We start from the raw sequence: 25079 nt of genomic DNA, 5'->3' as shown, positions 1-25079 counted from the left end.
GGAAACCTTACATACGCTAAGGGAGCATTTCCACTAGGAAAGCCAGGATTTTTCTGTTTCAAAAAAGAGGATTAGGGATTTCCTTCTCCTACCTCAGCATAGGCCTTTAGCTATTCCTCCTGTACTAGACATTGTTGATGATGCTTTTTCGGAATCTAGTTTGGCCCATGATTCCCTGCCTCCTGCTCCCAGAAAACCTGACAGATACTGCAGGGTCCCTGAGTCTCACAAGTTCCTTTTTAAAAATCCTATTGCAGATCCAGAGAGTATTTCACAGGGACCCAAGGGCATTAAGGCTTCTACTGCTAAAAATCCTACCCCTTCTGATAGAGACTCCAGGGTGCTGGATAGATGGGGTAAGAAGGTTTACACTTCTGCAGCCTTGGCCATTAGGGCTTTAAACTGCCAGTTTCATATGTTGAAGCATCAGCAACATATTATTGGACTGCTTAAACAGAAAATGAAGTTGATTCCTGTCTGTGTGGAAAATAAAGAATTACAGGATTTAATGCATTCTGCTGAACAAGTTGGAAAACATACATTGCAATGTGGTTTTGATTCATTACAGGCCTGATGTTACTGGGTCTGTGCTCAGAAGGCATGCTTGGCTTAAGGAGCAATCTTTGCCTGGTCATGTTGAAGCTAAATTGTTGGATGCTCCTTTAAATCAGGACCGCCTTTTTTGCAACAAGTCTGAGGAAGTTCTTAAAAAGATGGAAGATAAAGCTAAAGCTATGCAAACTGTTAAATATTTTTTTACAAGTTCAGCCTCCTAGATTTAGTAGGCATTGGCCCTCTAAGAATAGGTCCTTTCCAGCCCCTTCCAGGTCTTCTCAAGCCAAACCCAGACACAGCAAACACCCCCGGATGTTCATCGTGCATACAGCTGCAGTCATTACAGATGGGTTATCCTGCCGTCAGGCGGGTCCTCGGTCGGCCGAATTCCAAAGTCTAGGTCCGGCATCGGTTGTCGTCACTTCTTCCCTGACGTCAGTGTGGCAGGGGTATAAAAGAGGCAGCCAACGCCATTTTCTTCAGTCTTTCTTGCCGCGCAGTGCCCGAAGCAGAAGCAGTTCGCAAGTGCCGGTCGGCCAGCTCCTGAGATTTACGAAAGTATTTCAGCCAAAGTCTTCTTTAAAGCTAAGTACCCCGTTGGGGAAACTTTTCTTGCCTCAGACCGATGTCAGACAAAGTTAATAATCACATTTCTTGTGGGAAGCAAATACCGCATAAGGATTTCCACTCTTTCTGTATACCTTGCTTAGGCCCAGACCACGACGTCTCGGCCTGCTGTTTTTGTGCTAGGTTCAACAAGCACACTATTAAGCGCCGGGCGGAATTCGCCCTCCATTATTTTGGCAAAAAATTTAATTATACCATGTCGTCAGATACACCGACAGCAGTTTTGAGCAAAAGACGCAAAGATAAGGACTGACATCCGAGGTCCGCACCGAGTACTGAGACCACGCTTAGGCCAACTACCGCTTCTTCGGTTCTCAGCGAGGCGCCTACGCAGCTGCTGAATACCGATGAAACTACATTACTGGTGACTTCAGTATCCGAGGTCGCAGGCTCCACGGTCTCCATTCCTACTGCAGATACCGACGCCACTCTTGGCGGGGAAACTCAAAATTTAGTCAGGCCTGCCATTTCTGAAGGCGTCTTCAGGCCTTCCACCTTCTCTATTAAATCCTTCACTAAATCTGAAGCAGCCATGAAAGCTAAAAAAACAGGGTCCTCAGACCTTCTCTCAAGGCCCCATGCCTAAAAAGCAAATGCTTAAAATGGCTGAGGATTTGATTACTCTCATCAGGGGCTCTCAACCCCCCTCTGACAAAAGACCCAGATTGGAGGAAGACTACCCTTCCTCAGACCAGGCTTCTATTACCTCAGAACACTCTGAGGACCAGGATTACACCTATTCCCCTTTCGAAGACTCCGATGCTGAGGAGTCTATTCCCTCGGTCTCCCCCCCTGAGGACTACTTTTTTGGGAAAACCCTGCATACATTGAGGGAACACTTTCACTGGGAAGGCCAAGATTACTCAGATTCCAAGAAAAGGCTCAGGGAATTTCTACTGCTCCCCCAGCATAGGCCCCTGACCATCCCTCCTGTTTTAGATATTTTGGATGATGTGTACACAGAAGCCAGCCTTATTCCAGATTCTTTACCTCCAGCCCCTGTTAAACCAGACCGGTTTCCTGATTCCCACCAGTTCCTTTATAAAAGCCATACTGCTGACCCACAAACTATTTCACAGGGTCCCAAGGGAATAAAGGCCTCTACTGCTAAAAATCCTTTACCTTCAGAGAGAGATTCCAGAGCATTAGAAAGGTGGGGGAAAAAGGTGTATACATCTGCCACTTTAACCATGAGGGCATTGCACTGTCAATTCCATATGTTAAAGTACCAACAGTTTTTGTTATCTCAGTTGAAAAGCAAAATGACACAAACAGAACAACCAGATTTGAAAGAGTTGCAGGATTTGTTGCATGGTGCAGAGCAAGTGGGTAAACATACCTTGCAGTGTGGTTTTGATGCTTTAGAGGCCTCATGTAGAGCTGCTGTCACGGGGTCTGTTATACATAGACATGCTTGGCTCAAAGAGCAAACCTTATCAGATCATGTCAAAGCAAAGTTATTAGATGCACCACTTCAAAAAGATGTATTGTTTGGTGTTAAAGCTGAGGAGGTACTAAAGAAAATGGAGGAAAAAGCGAAATTAATGCAAACAGTGAAAGATTTCCTGCAGGTACAACCTCCATGCTTCAGCAGAAACTGGCCTTCAAAAAATTGGTCCTTTCCAGCCACGGACAGACCTCAAAGCAGATACAGACGCCCAAGGGGTAGAGGACAATCTCAAGGATCTTATAGAGCAAGACAATGGCAAGCACCAACCCCAAGAGGTGGAGAAGATAGATCACAGTCATTTAGAAAACAGACACAATGACTTCTCCCTATTCCTGCCAAGCAAAGCTTTAGTGGCAGCACCTTTGGGCGGAAAACTGGCATTATTTTCAAAAAATTGGCATATTGTTACAAAAGACAAATGGATTATGGACATTATAGACAGAGGCTACAGGTTACACTTTCACACCCTTCCAAATATGAGAGGCATGCCAAACCTGCCACGAAATCAAAGGGCAGAGTCACAAAGACAAATTTCCGCTCTCATGGACATGAAAGCGATTCAAGAGGTACCTACAAAAGAACAAGGTCAAGGTTTTTATTCCAGACTATTCCTGGTACCAAGGAAAGACAAAGATTGGAGACCTATCTTAGACCTATCCATCCTAAACACATATCTACAGGTGCCAAAATTCAAGATGCTCACATTACAGCAGCTTCTTCCCATGCTGGGCAAGGAGTCTTGGCTGGTAACATTGGACCTCAAGGAGGCATACCTGCATGTCCCTATCAGACAAGATTGCAGAAGATACCTCAGATTTCTTGCAGGTTCAACCCATTACCAATTCTCTGCATTGCCCTTTGGCTTATCTACTGCACCCAGAGTGTTTATGAAATGCCTGGCATCAGTAATTGCCTTCTGCAGACTACAAGGAATACAAATCTACCCATATCTGGATGACTGCCTGATCCATGCGGACAGCAAGGACATTCCATTGCAGCATCTGGCATTTTTAATAAAGCTGTTAAACTTCCTGGGATACACAGTGAACAAAAAGAAATCAAAACTAATACCTTCTCAACAGATAATTTTCCTGGGTGCCAGCATAAATACAACCACCCAGATGGCCTACCTCACGCCAAGCAAACAAGGGCAAATGTCTCAATACTTCAGCAAAATGGCAACTTTCACCAGGCTAACTGCAAGGAAAGTCCTGCAGGCTCTGGGATTCATGGCATCTTGCATCCTACTAATCCCATGTGCAAAGCTGCATATGAGGAAACTACAATGGTACCTAAAAAACGTATGGTCTCAACACAGCCACAGCTTGGAAACAATTATACCACTCATTCCATGCCTTCAAAAGGAATTTTTGTGGTGGGCTCAAGCATGACAAAGAAACACAGGTCTCCCTTTCTGTGTACCTCAAGCAACTCAAATCATCACAACAGATGCCTCAGACTACGCCTGAGGAGCACACATGGCAGATCAGTGCATTCAGGGCAAATGGTCCCAAAAAGAAAAGCACCTACACATCAACCAAAAGGAGATGCTAGCCGTGCACAATGCTCTTATGACCTTCAAAGACCTACTGCATCCAGGCCAGTTATTGATAATGACAGACAACACCACAGTCATGTGGTACATAAACAAACAGGGGGGAACTCATTCATACCCCCTGTGCAGGCAAGCCATGACCCTATAGAACACAGCACTGGAATTGCAAATTCAACTACAGGCACAATTCCTGCCAGGGAAAGAAAACACACTGGCAGACAACCTAAGCAGAAATATGACAGATCCACACGAATGGAATTTGCATCCTCAAGTTTTCTCAAAGATAACTCAGGCATGGGGACAGCCAGACATAGATCTATTTGCTACCCACAGAAATTACCAGTTGAAAAAATTTTGCTCAAGGACCTATCATCCACAGGCCTGGAAAGTGGACGCACTCTCTTTCAATTGGTCAACATTGACAGTCTATGCCTTCCCTCCTCTTCCTCTGCTGACCAAAGTTCTATTAAAAGCCAGAGCAGAGGCCACAAATTATTCTCATTGCTCCAGACTGGCCAAGACAACACTGATATCCGCTCCTAAAGAGCCTGACACACTCCCCATCATGGATCCTACCTCTAGTCCCTCTTCTGTTGTCCCAGCACAACTACAAAACCCTTCACAGCCAGCTCAAAACCCTAAATCTAGTTGCATGGAGAATACCTTAATTTCCCAACAGATTCTCCTCTCCAAGGAGGTGCAGGATGTCATCTTGGAGGCCAGAAGTCCTTCTAATAGAAAAGCCTACTCTGCCAAATGGAAACAATTTTGTTCCTGGAATCAAGAAAGTGGTCAGAATCCTTGGGTAATAAATATACCTCAAATTTTACAGTACCTAGCTGAGATGTTAAACAGTGGCCTTTCCTTCTCCTCCATCAAGATCCACGCTTCAGCCATTTCTGCACATTACAACACAGACCCTCCTTTATTCTCACATCCTCTCTTAAGGCAGTTCCTCAGAGGGGCAAAAAATATAAAGCCCCCAAGGAAACCACCAGTTCCATCTTGGGACCTCAACTTCGTATTGGAAAAGCTGACCCTGCCCCCCCTTTGAGCCCGCTTCTTCAACAGAGCTACAATACTTGTCATGGAAAACAGCTTTCCTTCTGGCTATCACCTCAGCACGCAGGGTTTCAGAACTACAGGCCCTCATGGCTGTGCAACCATTCATCATTTTCCATCAGGACAGAGTTTCCTTACGAACCAACCCTACCTTCATGCCAAAGGTAGTATCCAGTGTAGCTTTTAATCAGACTATCCACTTACCTACCTTTTATCCAAATCCACAGAACAAAGGAGAGAGACTACTACATTCCTTGGACATTCACAGACAACTTCGTTATTATTTGGACAGAACAAAGCCATTCAGGAAATCTGAGCAACTCTTTGTGTCCTATGCTACAGGTGCTCAAGGAAAGGCTATTTCCAAACAGACAATCTCAAAATGGATAGCCCACTGCATACATTTTTGTTATTCATTGCATGGAAAATCTGTGCCTGCATACATCAGATCCCACTCCACCAGGGCCACAGCTACCTCTGCAGCTTTCCTCAGGGGGGTCCCTACCAAGGACATTCTGGAAGCAGCTACTTGGAGTTCAGTGCACACTTTCTCCAAGCACTACCACCTTCCACTATACTCAAAATCTAGAGCAGGCTTTACCACAGCAGTCTTGCAGGGCATCCTCACTCCTCCTACTTCCACTTAGTGCCTACCACCCTTACTTAGCTTTGGGATTCTTCCCATCTGTAATGACTGCAGCTGTATGCACGATGAAGATAGTACAGTTTTGTACCTACCATAAATGTAGATGCTCGAGTGCTCATACAGCTGCAGTCCAGGTTACCCTCCCCCTCCGTCCCCTCTTAGGACAGGCCTTATGGCAAACACCTTTATCATACAACCTATTTGGGGTATTCTTTTATGGTGTATTTGCTTGCAGCTACTTTTTTTTTTATTTATCTCTATTGCATGTTTGCATAACATTATGTTTTGCCTTCCTTCTGGGGGCACCTGACATCTGGGGCAAGAAAAACTGAAGAAAATGGCGTCGGCTGCCTCTTTTATACCCCTGCTGCACTGACGTCAGGGAAGAAGTGACGACAACCGACACCGGACCTAGACTTTGGAATTTGGCCGACCGAGGACCCGCCTGACGGGCAGGATAACCCATCTGTAATGACTGCAGCTGTATGAGCACTCGAACATCTACATTTATGGTAGGTACAAAACTGTACTTTTCAGTCCCAGGGGACACACAGAACTAAGCAGTGGGGGGCCTCCACTTCCAAATCTGGAAATAATAAGACTCCCCTATGGTAAACTGTCTCAATGACTTCTTTTTAAAATTTCCAAGCACTTATCAACTGACTGCCCCTTTGGGGGGGAATATTGTTCTTCATGCAAAGAATTGGGAACTCATTACCCAGGACAAATGGGTTTTAAATATAGTGTCCCAGGGATACAGATTTCACTTCCACGCATTGCCAAAATCAAGCAGGTGGCCGGACCTGCCCCCAAATCAGTGGGCAGTGGCCCAAAAACAAGTACTTTCTCTCTTAAGCATGGGGGCTATTCAGCTGGTACCAGAAGAGGAAAAGGGACAAGGTTTCTACTCTAGACTTTTCCTGGTACCCAGAAAAGGCAATTCATGGCGTCCTATCCTGGAGCTGTCTACCCTAAACACCTTTTTGGAGATTCCAAAATTCAAGATACTGACTCTTCACCAATGACTTCCTATGCTAGGCAAAGATGCCTGGTTGGCAACACTAGATTTAAAAGAAGCATACCTGCACATCCCAATCAGGGAATCTTGCAGAAGATACCTACGCTTCAAATCAGGCTACACTCACTATCAGTTCTCTGCATTGCCCTTTGGCTTATCTACTGCACCCAGGGTATTCACAATGTGCCTAGCTCCAGTTATCACATTTTTCAGGCAAAGAAATATTCAAATATGCCTGTACCTGGATGATTGTCTAATTCAGGCAGAAAGCCAGGACATACTTTTGAATCATCTGGCCTTATGTACAAAGGGTTCTAACTTGTCTGGGGTGCACCATAAATGAAAAGAAGTCACACCTGGTACCCTGTCAACAAATTATATTCCTGGGACCAAGCTTGAATGCAGCTTTCCAGATGGCTTGCCTCACGCCAGAGAAACAAATTCATTTGACAACCTACTTCAATTAAGTGGCCACAAAAACTCTGCTATCTGCAAGACAAATTACTGCAAGCCTTGGGGTTCATGGCCTCCTGCATTCTTCTAATTCCATATGCAAGACTGCATATGAGGAAACTACAGTGATATCTAAAATGCCTATGGTGTCAACATTCTCAAGACCTAGAAACAATGATTCCTGTCATACCTTGCCTACGCCTAGAGTTCCTTTGGTGGGCAGAGGCCTGCCACCAAAACAAGGGACTACCTTTCACACCACCCCCTGCCACCCAAACCCTAACAGATGCATCAGACTATGCATGGGGGCTCGCCTGGCAGGGAAGTGCAGTCAGGGCAAATGGAACCCAACTCAAATGCACCTGCATATCAATCAAAAAGAAATGTTAGCTGTACAGAATACTCTGACAGCCTTCAAGGACCACATTCTTCAAGGATGACTAATAGTAAAAACGGACAACATCACTGTTATGTGGTACATAAACAAGCAGGGGGTACACATTCTTACCCCCTCTGCAGATTAGCTATGGCATTGTGGAACACAGCCTAGAGCTACCAAGTGCACCTACAAGCTCAATTCCTGCCAGGAAAATTAAATACACCGGCAGATGGACTAAGCAGAAACCTCATGGACCCACATGAGTGGAAACTGGAACCAAGGATTTTCAACATGTTAACAAGCAAATGGGGGAGCCCAAATACAGACCTGTTTGCCTCTCCCCAGAACTACCAATTGGACAAATTTTGCACAAGTACTCCCCACAAACAAGCCTGGAAAGTGGATGCTCTCTCCTTCAGCTGGAAATGCCATCGAAAAGATTCTGTGCCTGGAACCAATCTGAAGGGATGAACACAGCAGCGCCCAATTTACCTCAGATTTTACAATACTTAACTGAGATGCTTCACAAAGGCCTGTCTTTTTCCTCCATTAAAATCCACACCTCAGCCATTTCAGCTCATTATAACACAGAACCTCCCCTCTTCTCTCATCCACTGCTCAAGCAGTTCCTCAGAGGGGCCAAAAATTTGAGACCACGCAGGAGAGCTCCAACCCCAGCCTGGGACCTTAACTTTGTCTTGGAGAAACTCACTCTACCTCCTTTCGGGCCAACTGCTATTGCAGACTTAAAATTTCTTTCTTGAAAAACAGCTTTCATTTTAGCAATCACTTCAGCTAGAAGGGTATCTGAATTACAGGCCCTTATGGCAGTGGAGCCTTTCATCATCTTTCATGCGGACAGGGTGTCCCTCAGAACCAATCCATCCTTCATGCCCACGGTGTGGCATCCAGTGTGGCTCTTAATCAGTCCATTCATTTGCCAACCTTCTTTCCCAATCCCCAGAATAAAGGGGAATGGATACTGCATTCCTTAGATGTGCACAGATAACTTAGATTCTACTTGGACAGGACTAAACCTCAAAGGAATTCTGAACAACTGCTGGTGGCATTTGCTGCAGGGGCAGAGGGGAAGGCTATTTCAAAGCAAACCATTTCTAAATGCATAAGTCATTGCATTCATTTCTGCTATAAACACCATGGAAAACCTATCCCCCAGGGGATCAGACCTCACTCCACCAGAGCTGCATCTACCTCTATAGCCTTTCTTAGAGGCATCCCTACCAGGGACATCCTAGAAGCTGCTACCTGGAGTTTTGCACATACTTTCACCAAGCATTATCATTTGCCAATTTTCTCTAAATCCAGAGCTGGCTTTGCCACTGCAGTCTTGCAGGGCCTTATAGCTGGCCCTAATGCTATCTAAATTCCTCCTCCCAACCATAGCTTTGGGAATCTACCCAAATGTAATGACTGCAACCGTGGAAAACGAAGAACATAGTACAGTTGTGTACACTTACCATAAATGTAGATGTTAGAGTGTATTCACTGTTGCAGTCCTGGTTACCCTCCCTCCAGCCCCCTAACTTCTTTTGGCTATACCTCTACTTTGCTTTACTATGCTTAAAAGCCTTTTTGGTGTATTTGCTTTTTTTGTTGGAGGTATATCTTTGTACTTTTATATTTAATTGCTTCCCATTGGAGGGGGCACCTGACATCTGGGGCAAGAAAAACTGACGTAATGTCGTCAGCTGCATGTTTTATACTCCTGACGACCTGACGTTATGGAAGAAGGGACAGCAACTGACGCAGGACCCAAGACTTTGTTAATCAGGCCGACTGAGGGCTACCTGCAACCAGATAACCCAAATGTAATGACTGCAACAGTGAATACACTCAAGCATCTACATTTATGGTAACTGTATTTTTCTTCTCTTCTTAATTTATATGTTATTAATGTGTATGGCACTTTTCCCTCTTTTTCTAATGATTCAGTGCAGATTTTTTTCTAGTATGTTGTATTTCATCATTGAGGTGTTATTTCACAATTTTTAAATAAGCATCGTTTTATGCGGTATGATAAAAATGAATGGTGTGCATTTAGTGTTTAGTAGCTAACCATAATTTAGTAATTAAAAAGCCAGTAAAGGGAAAATATGATAATAATGAAAGTAGCTCCATATGTAAATTTATGTCCTAAACATCTGACTCTTCAGCTTATCTCACTGTTGCTTAGTCCAAATATGTTCATGCCATTGAACAATTTGAAAGTCCTGAAGATTTCCCACTATGAATGCTGATTTTCCCTACTCATGACTGACCAGTCAGCAGTCAGAGTGGAACTGTGGGAGAGGGTTAGAGCTTTTGGAAACTGGCCAGTTGTGTCTTGGGCAAGACACAACTCATGTAGCCAAAAGGCTACTGCAGCAGTGGGAATGATGAACATCTACCTGTGAACCTAAAATACCAGAAACTTATCAATTAAAAAAAAAAAAAAAAAAAAAAAAGAATCACGAGGAAAAGTCACCCCTGAAGGGGTGGTCTCAAATATCGACTAATAAGGTTAATACTGACCGGATCCCTTCAGACAGAAGAAACTCGACTAAATATAATTTAACAGTCATATTGGTTTATGGCAGGTCATATTTCCTTGGAGAAGTTCTCAGCAAATGGCAGCATAATAAAACGGATTTGGTGAAATTATGATTTACTGAATTACCTTTTCAGCCATTCCACGAAGTGCCATTATTGACATGGCTTTCTATCCTGCTTGAGAAGACCTTTGGAAGAATGATTAAACTATGTGGGTAGAAGTCCAAACGGCAACTCAGATAGCTAACTTTGTAAGAAGAGGCTAGCAGTCGTATGGTCAATTCAAGGTAAAGTTCCCTGACAAACACCTCTCCTGAGGATTGCTCTACTCCTATAGTTGAGATTTGATTTGCAGTGCCTTGCAGTCATGTGAAAAGACAACCAAGCAGCTGGGGTGCAAATGTCCACTAGACACATTCCTGAAAACGCACCCAACTTGTGCCCATTCTCATGGAGTACACTTTCATCACACTGGTCAAAGTCTAGTTTGGCTTTTAGATGGCAAAATATGATAGTGTGCTAACCATGTGGGAAGAGTCTACTTAACCAAAGAAAAAAATCACCTCCCTAACAGAAGCAAAGCAGGTCAATAGCTAACTTTGTCTCTTGGATTTTAAACACCTTACCAAACCAGAATCACACAGGGTTCAAAACATACACTCTCAATCTATCTCTCTCTCCTGTTAGGAGTTTCCAACACAAGTGTTTGGAGGTCAATAGATAGACGTGTTAAGAAATAACTTGTGCACAACTTCTGGAAGAATATGAGGTTTCTTTCTGATGGATAACAAGCCACTTAAAATTAAGATTTTTTTTTGTAGATTAGATCATGGAGCTGAAGAGATGTAATAGGCAGAACTGATGGACATTAGAAAGGGACTATTCCCAGAACTGAACCTCAAAGCCAGGAAAAAAAAAACAAACGTTTGGTTCAAGAAGTGAACAAGGCAGCATTTTAATTATGAAGTTGCAATCCCATGGCAAAGCAACACACAGTGGGCCTATGATAAAGTACTTAGTTCACGAAAAAAGTTACTGCAAACACAAACCAAGTAAGAAAACAGAGTTCCCCAAACTTTGCTATGTTCTCTTCACCAATTTATTCCAATAACAAAGAAAAACATACCATAAAACAAAACTCCGTTGATCAGTAACATTGTTTTTAAGTCCAACAGAGTTCTTGTAAACACAAACCCACCAGTAATCCAGAATAGTCAGTTTTACTGTTTTTTTAAAAACAACCAGAGCATTTCTTTTAAAAACAGGCATTAGTAAGGTGTAGTGCAGTTTAAGTTCAAAGTCCAGAGTAATTCTTGTAAAAACAAAGTGTCAGTAACCAAAAAAAGTTTGAATCCTACCACTTTCGTCTCCCTGCTTCAGATACTTTTTCCTCTAAAATATTCCTACAAGTTTCTTCTTCCATAGTAATAGACTAGTTTGTTTGTATTATTCTTCCTGTATAATAGCTCTGCGAAAGTTGTTACAAATGCATGTTTAAATACTTTTATATAACATAATTTAACACCTCATAGAGTGTTTATGTGTATTTATATGGGTGTACTGCAAATGCTCGAATTACCACAATCTCGAAATTCATTTGGCCGACCCCATATGATCGAGTTTGCGAAAGCTCGACCTGACTGCATGGAGATCTGCATACAGCACGTAATGGGAATATTTCCTGTTACTGCACTGTAGTGCGATCTCTGAGTTGGTATATTTAAGTAGGGGCATGTAGGGGGGTGCAGGGTGCTTGCCCCCCTGCAAAATACTGATTTTGTCAGTATTTCTTTTGTTTTTTTGCCGGTTCGGAAAACCGGCTTTCGCGATAATGCACTTTCGTGGTAGTGCAGTTTTGCTCTAATGGGTGTCGATGTTGCTTGTTCGAGATTTTGGGATTTCGAGCAAGCAACATAGACCCATTTATTGATATATATATATATATATATATTTGTTACAAACTGTAATATATATATATATATATATATATATATATATATATATATATATTTTTTTTTTTTAGATTATATGGCTTGTATATAGACTGTTATTAAGGTGGTTAAGATTTCTTACAAGAATTGGTTAGGGTGGAAAGAAAAGGATATGTAGAATGTGTTTTATCCCTTTAAATGAGGCTGCCTTTTGTATCACATGACTGTTTAGGACTTGAGATAACACTTGAGGTAAAAACAGGGAAGCAAACTGCTTTAAACTGTCTTTGAAAAAGTCTCTGAAGCAGAGAGACGAAAGAGCTAGAATTCAAACTGTTTTTGGTTACTGATGCTTAATTTTTACAAGAATTGGTCTGGACTTTGAATTTAAACAGCACTGCAGCTTACTAACGCCTGCTTTTAAAAGAATTGTTCTGGTTGTTTTTAAAAAAACAGTAATACTGACTATTCTGGATTACTGATGGGTTTGTGTGTACAAGAACTCTCTTGGACTTGAAAACAACATTACTGATCAATGGAGCTTTGGTTTATGGTATGTTTTTATTTGTTATTGGAATACATTGTTGAATAGAACATAGCAAAGCTTGGGGCACTCTGTTTTAATTTTCCTGTGATAAAAGTATCCCATTTGAAGTTGCTTCACCATGCAGTACAGAGCAAAAGCTTTGATCGCAAATATCTAAAAACATGTCGGAGACTGAATGGAACAAAAGAGGGAGCTTCACAACATGTTTGAGAAGCCATCTGCACTTTTGGCATAGCAGTAGACTTTTTGAAGGCCTTCTTTCCAGAGCTAAGAAACTCCACATTTTTCACTAGGAGATCAATCGCATTGCCAGTACTGGAAGAAACATTTTATCATTCTGAGCATTTTGAGTTCTTACATCTTAAAAAGAAAATGGTTCATACATTGTATAACCATTTTCTTTTTATAATGTAAGAACTCGCACTGCTCAGAATGAGATCAGTTTTGAATGAAGATGGTAACATCAAAAGGGATGGAAATCACTCTTAAAGATAACTATAACTTAAGACTAATTCTTGGTCTTCCTATCTGAAAATCTGCCACCAGGAAAAATAGCAGTAGAAAATAGGATGCCATTTTTAGTGTATTTGTAAGTGACACTACTGTGGCTCTGGAAGGGAAGGGTGCTTCTTTTCTAATGACGCAAAATGTATACAACATAGTAACATGGCATTGAAATGCCAGCATGGAAAGATATAGTGTCTGTCTAGTCTGCCAACTAAAGAATTTACTTGGCTCCCTATGCTTCATCCACTTACTTTTCTCCCTCCGTGCTTCAGCTATCCCACAGTGACCTGCATGTCTGTAAATAATTTATAACCTCTATCTGTTCTGGTAAGCCTTTCCATACACTCACCACCTTCCTGTTGAAGAAATACTTTCTCACATCCATACTGACACCTTTATTGGATTACCTTTTGTGACATAGATAAATTTACATTCATATAAAAGTAATCACACTACAGTTAACATAAAATATTTTACATTGCATATGTTGCTATGCATCATATAACTTGAGCAACATTACATAAATTATTCAATTCCTGCCTTTTTTTTTTTAAACCAGAAACATCTTTATTAAACCATTGCTTACTACATAGGCAATCATACATTTATATAAATGAAAACAAACCATGCTAACACAATCCTAATTGCAAGCATTTTACATCACAAACCATACTGTCACACTCTCAGTTGCAAACTTTCCCATAATTCTCATTTGTTCCTACCCTTTTCCAAAGATCTCAAATCCAGTTGTTTTATCTCTGTTACTATATTCACTACTTCTAATATAGTTGGTTTAGGTTTTGATTTCCATTTTCTAGTAATTTGTTTTTTGTCAGCCACCATTATTGTATACAGCAAGGCCTTACTATTTCTAGACAATATGCACACATATATATATATATATATATATATATATATATATATATATATACACATACACATATATATACACACACCCACACACACACACACACACACACACACACACACACACACAATATATATTCTTGTTCCCCATCTCTTTTGTCCTCCAAACCTGTTCAAGCTGTCTCAGTCTAATCTCTTATCTCAGCCCCGACAAAAACTTAAACATCTCTGTAACATTCCTTTGTACCTTATTCCTGAACTGTCCTCAAAACTAATACCCTACTTGAGGCCTAATAAGTGACACATAGAAGGAAAAAAAATAGTCTCCCTTTCTTTCTAGAATCCTAAATTCACAAAATACATCCAAATATTTCATTCATCTTTGCTACGGATTTACTACAGTGTGCTTGATGATCAAAGGATTCTCGCACCGTAACACCCCAGTCCTTTCCCTTGTCTAAAGAAACATGTTCCATCTTGAACCACTACTACCTTTGAGGTTTACTGTACCCAAATGCAACTAATTGCATTTATTCAAATTAAAGTACAAATGTTAAATTTCAACCCAAGCAAATAAACTTTCATCCTCAGCACTTAATCCATTATTCATTTAAGCTTTCACTTTGGCATTAAAAGCAAAAAAAGTAATTTGCCTCTATTATGCATGTATACATTAAAATGTAACACCAGTCCCAGACTGTGCAGACTGGTCACTACCCCCCTTCTCTGGTACACTGCCATTCAGCACTACCATTTGCTTCTACTCCAACCACCCAATCACAGTTTCCACCCCAAACCTGTCATTTTACTTATTAGTCCTATATGATGTACCCTGTCAAAGGCTTCCTGAAATTGATAAATGACCTATCCATCAGAGAACCTCTAACTCCTCAGTAATCCAGGCAACAGTTTGTAAAACCTCTCTTCCCCATGGCCATTATGCAAATTATCTAATGAAGTACACTTTGGGAGAACACATTATCATACCACTAGATCTTTGTGAGAAATCAAGTGAAATAAAAATTAGGACTGATGCTAGTCTCATACTTAAAAGATACTGATACTGGTGGTGAGTGACTCTCAAGTTTTACCAGAACTGTCAAGTGCTTTCTTCAGTTCTTTAAACCTGTTAGCCGTGCAAAGAAGAGTGCTTGTGCAAAACAAAACTAATACCCAGTAGAGAGCCAGATAATAAACCAAGTAGTGATGCACACTTTCCAAACTCTAATCACCATACTAGCAGTAACTGTGCAGAGTTCAGCATATAGAAAGAAAGAGGGAAGCATTGCCGTTGCAGTGGCCTTTCCACAGCTACATTGCTTTCATTGGGAAAGATCACAGTAACAGTAATTTGGGTAGAATTCCAACAAGTATTTGGTTACCCCTGGGGAGGGGACACTTACAGGATTCCCAGCAGCACAGCCATCCCAAAGCCTATTCCGCCTCTAGAATATGTTCCAATTCATTCTGCTTTGTGAAACTGGGCAGTGCCAGTACCCCACTTGGCAGCTTCCAGAATGTCTTGTGCAAAAACATTTCTGATACCAGCTACTGAAGGCTGCATCTCGGGAGAGGGGGGTTACATCCTGAATCCTTAGCATGCTTTTTGGCATACACAGTGGGGTTAGGGCTCTGGCAATAAAAACCCAAACCACCCATCAAGGCTGTCTCAAGGACAGGCCCTGTTGGTCAGCTTTTTCCCTGTGTATGGGGGATGAATGGGCCTGTACTCAAAAGAGGCAGGCAGTTGCACATAAAACAATTTTTTACAAGCTACATGGGTTAGTATTTCTGTAGACATTTGTCCCATCAGTCACCACCAATCTAGTAAAATGATTGTGGACTAAAAAAGTCATCAATACTTTTGTCTTGTTGAAAAGAAATACAAGGAAGTTAAGGAAGGTATCATTCAAAAAAATATTTAAAGAGCATCTTTCATCTATATTTAACCCATTTAACAATCACAACTTGTAGTATTTTGTCCGAAGAAACTAAATACGTGTGTTCATTATTATGTTCAATTACTCTTACTGTATACAGTTTTATCACAGTTCCTAAAATCTGGTATATTTAGTAAGCCTGGTTAGCCATACTAAGTTTATGACAGGCAAGTAGAATCTCTTTTTTGTCATAAACTGTATGCTGGAGAATTTAATTTACTAGCTTTGCATCATCTTTAAAAAAAATAATGTTTCTCACTGCAGTAATTCAAAGGGCAAATAAATTAAATGTCTAGGATGATGATTCATAACTCACAAAAAAACCCTGTTCTTGTCACTTTGCTATATGGTGAAATGGAGATTTTTGTCCTGCAACTCCTCAAAGTAAGATATAAACAATGAACTGAAAATGTTTCAACATGACTAGTAATGGTAAACTGAAATATGTTGTTGGAAATAACAGTACAACAATAATGGGATGGGTGGTCCTTGCACACAAAAGTCAAAACAATAATACGACAATAATACCTTACTACTTGAGTTTGAGACGCTACATCTAAAGAAATCCCAATCACTCCACACAACATGCTCCAGAGACCTCAACCTCATTATCACAATCAACAGAACGTGCTGAAGGGACAGGCTCATAACCGAGAGACTGCCCATGCTATGGAATAGACTTCCCATAAATGTCAAACAGAGCGCCTCACTGGCCCTCTTCAAGAGAAGTCTTGATGAGTGGATGGGAAATAGAAAATGTATCCCGGGGATCACTCCAGTGGCTGTACTCGACAGAGGCACTGGGAACTAAGGTCGGGTGGTACGATGCCAGGGTAATCCTATGAGCTAGGCTTGTAAAGGCTCTAGTGCCATTAGCCTAGTACATACCTATGAACCTCTATCTTTATACATACATTTTTTTTCAATTTCAGATAAAGCCGTTGGCTAAATTTGTGTTTGATGCTGCAAAGGGAGTAGCCACAGCAGTACCTCTTCTTTGCTTGCAAATCACTTTGTTAAAAGCGATATAGTTATTGTTACAAAAAATAATGCACCTTGCTGACAAAGTTACCAAAAAATAAATAAATAATTAATTTATTCATTCAGTACCTCAGTTACATGAAGGTGCTTGATACTGATATACATTCTCTTTACATCCAGAGTATACAAGTACATTTCTTCATAACAAAGAACATTATCTATTTTCTGATGGAAGTCTATGTTGTTCTTCTTCTTTCGGCTTTTCCTGGTTAGGGGTCGCCACAGCGGAACTCCAGTCAGCTAATGATTGGCAGTAGATTTTTTTACGGGTGCCAAGGTGCCAGCTCGACGTCCAACCTTCAGCGAAGGCACGCCCATTCTACGCATGTCTTTCGAACAAGGGGAGGACATTCAGACTCCACACAGAGGGCGCTTCAGCCGAGAATCGAGCGGGAGAACCTCTTGCTGTGAGGCAACAACGCTACTGCTGCACCATCGCAGCTTCCTTGATGGAAGTCTATACAATCCTTAAATATGTTATTAGGATCTGTTCATTTGTTATGTAAATGTTTATGCAATAAAAGCTCCATATTTTGTAAAATAATCTGACATCCCAAAACCATAATCACATTTTTTGTGAATCTTAAGTAAACAATAAAAATGTTGGCAGACCACAGTTTTGGACAAACAGCTTTTTGTTATTATAGTCTATAATAAAATATGTAATCCGATACCTTTACATAAGGCAGAGAGGGAGTCAGAATTTTTGGAAGCAAACTAGCTCTGTCTTGGGCAAGACACAACCCATATAGCCTAAAGGCTACTGCAGTGAGGAATTTGAATATCTACCGTTATAAGTGAGTGCAACTTACACAACTGTACTTTACTGGGCTGGCAGTCCAGGAGGCCATTGCAGAACTTAGACCAATTTTCCATTCACCCCCAAGCAGTGTCTGGTTAAGTGACTTGATCAAGGTCACACAGTAGGCAAATGAGGGCTATGGGAATCAAACCCTGTACCACAGCTCACAGCCTTCACTCTGCACCAAATACCAAAGAAGAACTGATCCCTGACAATTTCTTAGATAGTTAACTAGGTTTGTAGTCCAGGAGACCATTAAGGGGCCTAGCCAAAATTCCCAGTTGCCCCTAAGCACTGACTCAGAAAAAATGACATTTTTCATTGTTATGTCCTCATAGTTTGATATGTGAAACACTTCATGGGAACTACTGTAACATTTACTGGTGACCCTGGTACAAGTACTCCTGTGGTCATGAGTAGTTAAATTTTTTGGAAGAGCCTTATGATAAAGCATATAACAATTTTTTTCTAAGCATTAAACCCAAATCAGAGGGCCATCCCAGAGGTCAACTGCTAAAATGAATGCTCTCATATCAGTTGTTTATTGTGCTAGTTAGGGTTCATCCTGCTTTGTTAGAAGCATGAAAATAAAATTTTAGGTTTCAGAATCCTAGCACCATATCTCGAGGGTTGCCACCTTTCTGTGTGGTGAAAAGCAGTCTGCCTCTCTCTGCCATTTCCTCACCCACCCGAACCACTCCCCTGATCATTTTGTAATGTAAATGTTTACATCACCTCCGAGTGGAACACCTTCCTTTGCCATTTTTCCCTTGTTTTAATAGGTTCCAGTATAAACAGCATACTGGAGTTTGCACACTGCTTTCCAGACTACCGGACCAACATTCTGATTTCTGGGTAGTCTGGAAAAATGCTAGATAGGTGACACTACATATCTCCTTTAACGCATTCCCTCCAGTGGAAGCTTGTACTGTAACTTTCAATGAGCGGATCCCAAGCTTTGTGATAGAATCAAATTATCTCCTCACATTTCAAGCAAATGTTTTTATCGCTAGAACTATAGGGGTTACTAAAGAAATGTAAATGTCAAACTCTTCAGCAGAAACTGTTTTTTATAGTGTAATATTCTTTAGATTCTGGGACTTAAATTGGATTTTGTAAGTCCCAGTAAACACATTAACTATTAAATGTATATTGTACAATGATTGGCCATTAACATTCAAAAACGAGCACACTGGTCAGCCCAACCAGCTTGCCTGTTGTAAATTGAGCATATACCAATAGAAAAAAGTCAGGTCGCCCGGACTTTCTTCTGTTAATATATGCTATGGAAATTCTAGTTTTCTTTAACTCATTCACTCCAATGGTGCTCAAAAAGTTTGCACTGTAACTTCTGATGGGCGGAGCCTAAGCCTTTTGACAGAATCATATTATGTCCACACATACAAACAAATGTTCGTATCTCTGGAACCATGGGCGTTATGTAAAAAGTATAAATGGCAAACTCTTCAGCACAAGCTATTTTTAGAGTGGTCGCATTCTTTAGGTTCTAGGTCTTAAACTGAATTTTATAAGTCACAGTAGACAGAGTAACTATTACATTTGTAATATTTTATAAATAACTTAAAATATCGCTGCAGCCACTCAAGTTACACACACAATGTTAGCAACATTTTATCATCTAGCTGAGAGTTTTCATATGAGGCTAAGGAGTTCTGTCTGTGTTACTTGGTTGTTGAGATATTTAGAAAAATGTGAAAATTATATCTATATAAATTAATGTCATAAAAACAGTTAATATCTGTTTACCTGCACTAGGCAGAGGTCAAATTTTAATGCATTTGAGTTTGCCATTGTGTAAGCTTTAAGATGAAATATTTCACAACCATGTACATAGCATATGTTTAGAATTGCTGATGCAAATATGAACAAGCAATATTTGACACCTAGAGGTGTCAGTAGGAGTTAACTGCAGATGCACCTGGAGGCGCCACTCGGATGTAATGAGTTAAATCACAAGTGATGTACATCATATTCGTGTACACAAGTTTAGGACAGACAGAAAATTTGCCACAAGAAATAAATCCCTGTGGCTGCCATTATTCATAATTCTGTTATCTTGAGAATATGTTATATCGGTGTACTAGAAAATCACTAACATTTCTTGTTTTGTAAATAAGTATCTGGACTGTGTGTATAGTTATACCTTTATGTACCTCTGCCTTATTTAACCAGAGCATCAGAAAGTAGACTATGTTGTGTAACAAAATGTATTTACTGCTTTCTATCTTTATCTGTTTTGTAAGAATTGAAAATGTAACCAAAAAAGTTATTCACCATATTCTTTCTAAGCAGCTTTTTTCCTATCCTTACAACAAAACTTATTGTAGTTAACAAAGATATTTTTGAAACTATGGACTTTTTTCAAAAACATTTTAATTTCCCATTTGCAATATAAAGAAAATCTAGTGTATTACTTTATAATTGTCTGCTCTGTAAAAATTGTCATGATAAAGCATGTACAGTAGACTCCCTCTTATCCTGTTTCGCTGGGACTGAACCTTAGGCTGGATAAACAAATGACTGGTTAATCAGAAAATGTATACAAAATAGCATTTATAGGTTATAGATCAGCTGGAGTAACAGGATTTGTGTTAGTATGCATTTTTCTAATGAATATGAAGTCTAAAACTCAAATGTCTGTCTATTTAGCCCAGAGGAGGCAGATATCTTGTTTTTCTCTGTTGTCTTTTGCTAGGACTATGGCAGAAATTTGATGGCCAGTTAAAGAGGAGACTGGTTAAAGAGAGGCCGGATAGGATGGAGTCTCCTGTAGCAATATTTTCTAAGCATTAAACTTATTGCAGAGGGCCCTCACAGAGGTCAACTGATAAAGTAAATACTCTCATATCAGTTGTTTATTGTGCTAGTTAGGGTTCACCCTGATATGTTAGAAGCATGAAAATTTAAATTTTAGGTTTCAGAATTTAACACCATATCTCCCTTAATCTGGCTTCCCAAAACCATAAGCCTGCCAGGAGGATCAGTCACATTTTTGTGAATCTTAAATGATAACTTTTCCCATACATGTACCATGTTGTACCTGTGGGCTTCCTGCACACACACACACAATAGTGTGCGTGCATTCATGTGTGTGTTAATATTGTAATTCAGAAATAGTCAAGATTAAGTCATAAAAAGTGTGCTCTGCTGTTGGAACTTATGGACAAATTGCAGGCCAGCTGTATTTGTGGTAATTCTGGCAGCTGCCGCTTGGGCATCTTTTTATCTAAAACTAATAGATTATTAATACATCTGAATTAATACATGTTATTTTGTGAAAAAAAAGTCCATAAAAATATTCATCTTCTATTAAACCCTTAATCAAGTTAAGATACACAGGGCACCTGTAGCTGTACTTGAAGTTTCCTGATAAAGCTTTGTACTGAAAATAGTATATTATTCAAACTGAAAGGAAGCATGCTGTCTGACATTTACAGCAAGGATTGTCATCTATAAAAGCAAGGCATCAAGAAGTGTTAAAAATTATCTATTTGGGGATATAATAGAAAGCAAGATATTTACTTTTTATTGTATAAATTTTCTTACTAACATCTTGCTTCTTTAAAATATCCAATATGACACCTTTGTATAATAAATGTGTGAGTTGTTCTCATGAAGTGTTATACACATCAAAAGTAACTTGTTTATAAGTTAAAATCATCACTCGTGGTCCATTGGTCCATGCAGATTTTATAACACTGCTGGTCCTTCATTAGAACTATTTTTTTTAGTCTGCGGGCTTAAATGTTAATTTATAATCTTTTAAAGTCACCATCTCACCTTTCATAAAAGTAAAACTAACCTCTTTATTATGAACAAGTTCTTTGTGTAACACATCATTATGCCTAAAACTTCTGACGTTGCAAAATGTCTGCTGTATGAAATATTACTAATAGCCTAAAAGGTCGTCGTCATCATTATTAATTCTTTCATATCTATGAAATCATGCAGACCAATATCAGAAATTGTATTTCTTTTTAAATGAAATAAAATATATTACAATGTCAGCTTTTTTACTAGTTTAAAGTATCCTGTTTTCATTCAGCCTACCATTGAAAATCCATCCATTCTCAACCCCTTTTCCTATTTTTGGACAGCCTTGCATTTTGATAGAAGTAATGTAGCAGAATAATGCCGCGGTGGTGCAGTGGTAGAGTTGTTGCCTCACAGCAAGAGGTTTTCCCGTTCGATTCTCGGCTGGAGTGTGGGGAGTGCCTTCTGTGTGGAGTATGCATGTCCTCCCCGCGGTTGGGTGGGTGTTCGAAAGACATGCGTAAATGGGCGTGCCTTCATTGAAGGTTGAACTTCGAGCTGGCACCTCAGTGTTCGTCAAAATCTACTGCCGATCATTAGCGGACTGGAGTTCTGCTGTGGCGACCCCTAACCGTGAAAAGCCGAAAGACAACAGCAGTGTAGTAGAATTACAGTCTCACAAATCTCATTGTATTTTTGTTTTCATTTCACTAGATCATCCTCTGTATTTTTAATCTTGGCGTTTACTATATTGTTCAACTCAGAAGTTGATGAGTCTTTTAATGCTTTGTGTGAGGAGTTTTAATATCAGAAGTCAATTGAATTTTTCTAATGCAAAATTAATCCATTCATTTATACATCATTGAGCATTCAACATCTCTCAAATCATTATTACATTTCCATCAGTAATGACCAAGAGTGTGACTGGATTTTTTCAAACCACATAAACCTCTGGGATTACTTCAAGGTGTTTTTCGTTTGGGTTACTGTTGCAATATTCATAACCATTGGGTCTTAAGCTGTTAAATGCTTGACATCTAGCTTGGCTTCCAGAGATTTGCACCATTTCCCTCATTTCAGGTAGACATTGACTTCCCTGGGATCTCAATACTGTCACTATGAAGGGGCATCCACCCCTGACATCTTTAGATCTTTCTTCCAGAATACAGTTTGCACCACATTTTATGTGAGGTTAGACAGTCCAGCAGTTCAGAGTATTCTTCCAATGCTGGCAGATAATTAACTTTTTGTACTTACATTTAATCAGCTTAACTTGTAGTGAGGTGAGGTCAGACAACCCCATTTGTTCTTAGATTGCATTCACCCAAGACAATGTTAATAAATGCAGATGTGGTAGACAAATTATATGAAAAGATGTTCATACATAGTTCATTTTCTGTACTGGGCCCAGTCATGGCATCACCTCCTGTGATATCTGTGTGAATTTTAGCAAAATCACCCGGACGTGAAAGGAGCTTACTGGCCACAACTGGTTGGATAAAAAAAATATCTTGAGGCTTTGTCTCAGTAAGTTGCCAGTTATTTAGGAGCTTTGGTGCCTGTTTCTGATATCCTGCCTAAGAAAAAGAAAACTAAGGGGAAGCACTCCCGTTAGAAGGAAAAGAGATAGGGCATGTCAATTTGATCCATTGGAGCCTCCCTAGGTTCAAGAGTACCAGAAATTAAGAAGTACTTTTGCAGACCCTGACTTTGACTTCTGGCCTTGTCTGAGGCTTCTGGTATTGCCTCTATGGAAGCTTTTGGCAATGCCTTTGTGGAAAATGCCATGCCAGTAGAACCTAGCACATCTTCCCAAGCCAAAATTCCTTTGCTGTGGTTAGTCCAGATGCCTCACAGTAAGCGTGCGAGTCCAATGCCTCCAATTATATTTGCCAATTGCAAGGACATTATTTATCTGGTCCTAGTGTGCAAGAATATCTGTACTAGTAAGGTAGAAGTTAAGATCACTGCTTAGCTTACGCTGTCCTTCAAGATGGTTTGAAGTTGAGAACGTCCAGACATCCAGGCCCCGGCAGTCTGCTTCTACAGACTCATTGCCACTGCCGGCATTACAGAAAGTGGGTGAGTCCTTACACTGACACTCCCGCAATCTCCACCATTGGAATGGTTCTAGCTGGCTTAGAACTTCATGCCTTTTATTCAAAACTGCAACATAGACTACCATATAATGGTGTTGGGCATCCCACCTTGGGCAGTGAAAATTGAAATGTATCTCATAGGAGTGTGAATCTTCTGTTTCACAGGAGGAAGATATGATATAAACATCCCATATGACTTCCCCTTTAGGTTATGACATTGAAAAGGATGACATCTTGTTCCTTGCATCATTTGCAGACGTTATATCATTTGTTAATTATTTATGTAAAATGAAGGATCACTTTAACTGTGTTGCCAGGGAGATACAAGCTTAATTCTCAACTATCCTTGATATGCAGAGTGTATCTGATTTTGCCTCCTATTTCTGCTCTATCCCTCTTAAAATTTTTGATTTTCTGATGAGCCACAAATTTTTCCAGTCCATTAGTAATGCTGGGCATTACATACGTACATACATACATTCATGCATAAACATTAATGCCCAGATCCTGGCAGTATACCAAAGCAATTGTTCCCATAATGAGTGTCCAAACTGTTCTTAAAAATATCTTAACTAGTGCTAACTTTAATGTAGTTTGGTTGTCTTTTCCTACACCAGCTGCTCTCTCAGACAACTAATTAGTACACTTCTCATTCCTATAATCTTCATAGGTTGTCTGATGATTCTCTACTATTTTTGCTAACCTCAAACATTCCAGAGGTACTTGTCTCTAAACGCCTTTTTTAGCTGAATAAGGTCTTCATTTAGATATCTAGATGAGACACTGTACAAGTTCAAATATTTTAGTTTTTCATGCTAACTTAAATTTTCACATCCATGAATGCCCTTGATATATTTCTGCTGTTCTCTATCCAGTTTACTTATGTTTCTTTTCTTACAGATTTCAATATTTTTATTCCATATTCAAGTTTGGCTCTAATGTAATTAACTAACAATGACTTCATAATTTCTGATTTCTTAGTCTTTATAAATATTGTTATACAACCCATAGATGTTTATCGTGTTACACTGCTGCAGTCATTACACTTGGGTTATCCTGCTGTCAGGCGGTTCCCCAGTTGGCCTGAGTTCCAAAGTCTTGGTCCGGCGTTGGTTGCTGTCGCCTCCTCCCTGACGTCAGTGCGACAGGGGTATATAAGATGCAGCCGACGCCATTTTCTTAGGTCTTTCTTGCCGCGCGGTGCCCAAAGCAAAAGCAGTTCGCAAGTGCCGGCCGGCCGTCTCCTGAGACTTTCATTCCGAATCCAGAACCAAAG

The 25079-nt window shown here is 40.3% G+C and overlaps 1 protein-coding gene across 4 annotated transcripts in view; it reads left to right on the top strand.

Annotated features, from left to right (window-relative positions):
• The window catches only part of WWP2 (WW domain containing E3 ubiquitin protein ligase 2), a 1859587-nt gene that overhangs the window by 301079 nt on the left and 1533429 nt on the right, over positions 1-25079 (top strand). Inside the window, exon 1 of one of the 4 annotated variants that reach the window (XM_044081782.1) lies at positions 12524-12779. The exons of the other annotated variants lie outside the window; for them this stretch is intronic. The gene's annotated coding sequence lies outside the window, so the exon portion shown is untranslated. Of the gene's footprint in view, positions 1-12523; positions 12780-25079 lie in introns of those variants that run through there. 4 annotated transcript variants of the gene reach the window in all.

The sequence above is a fragment of the Protopterus annectens genome, chromosome 8.part1, assembly GCF_019279795.1.
Source record: "Protopterus annectens isolate FY-2018-M chromosome 8.part1, PAN1.0, whole genome shotgun sequence".
Lineage (NCBI taxonomy): Eukaryota > Metazoa > Chordata > Ceratodontiformes > Protopteridae > Protopterus > Protopterus annectens.
This window is presented reverse-complemented; position numbering and strand designations above follow the sequence as displayed.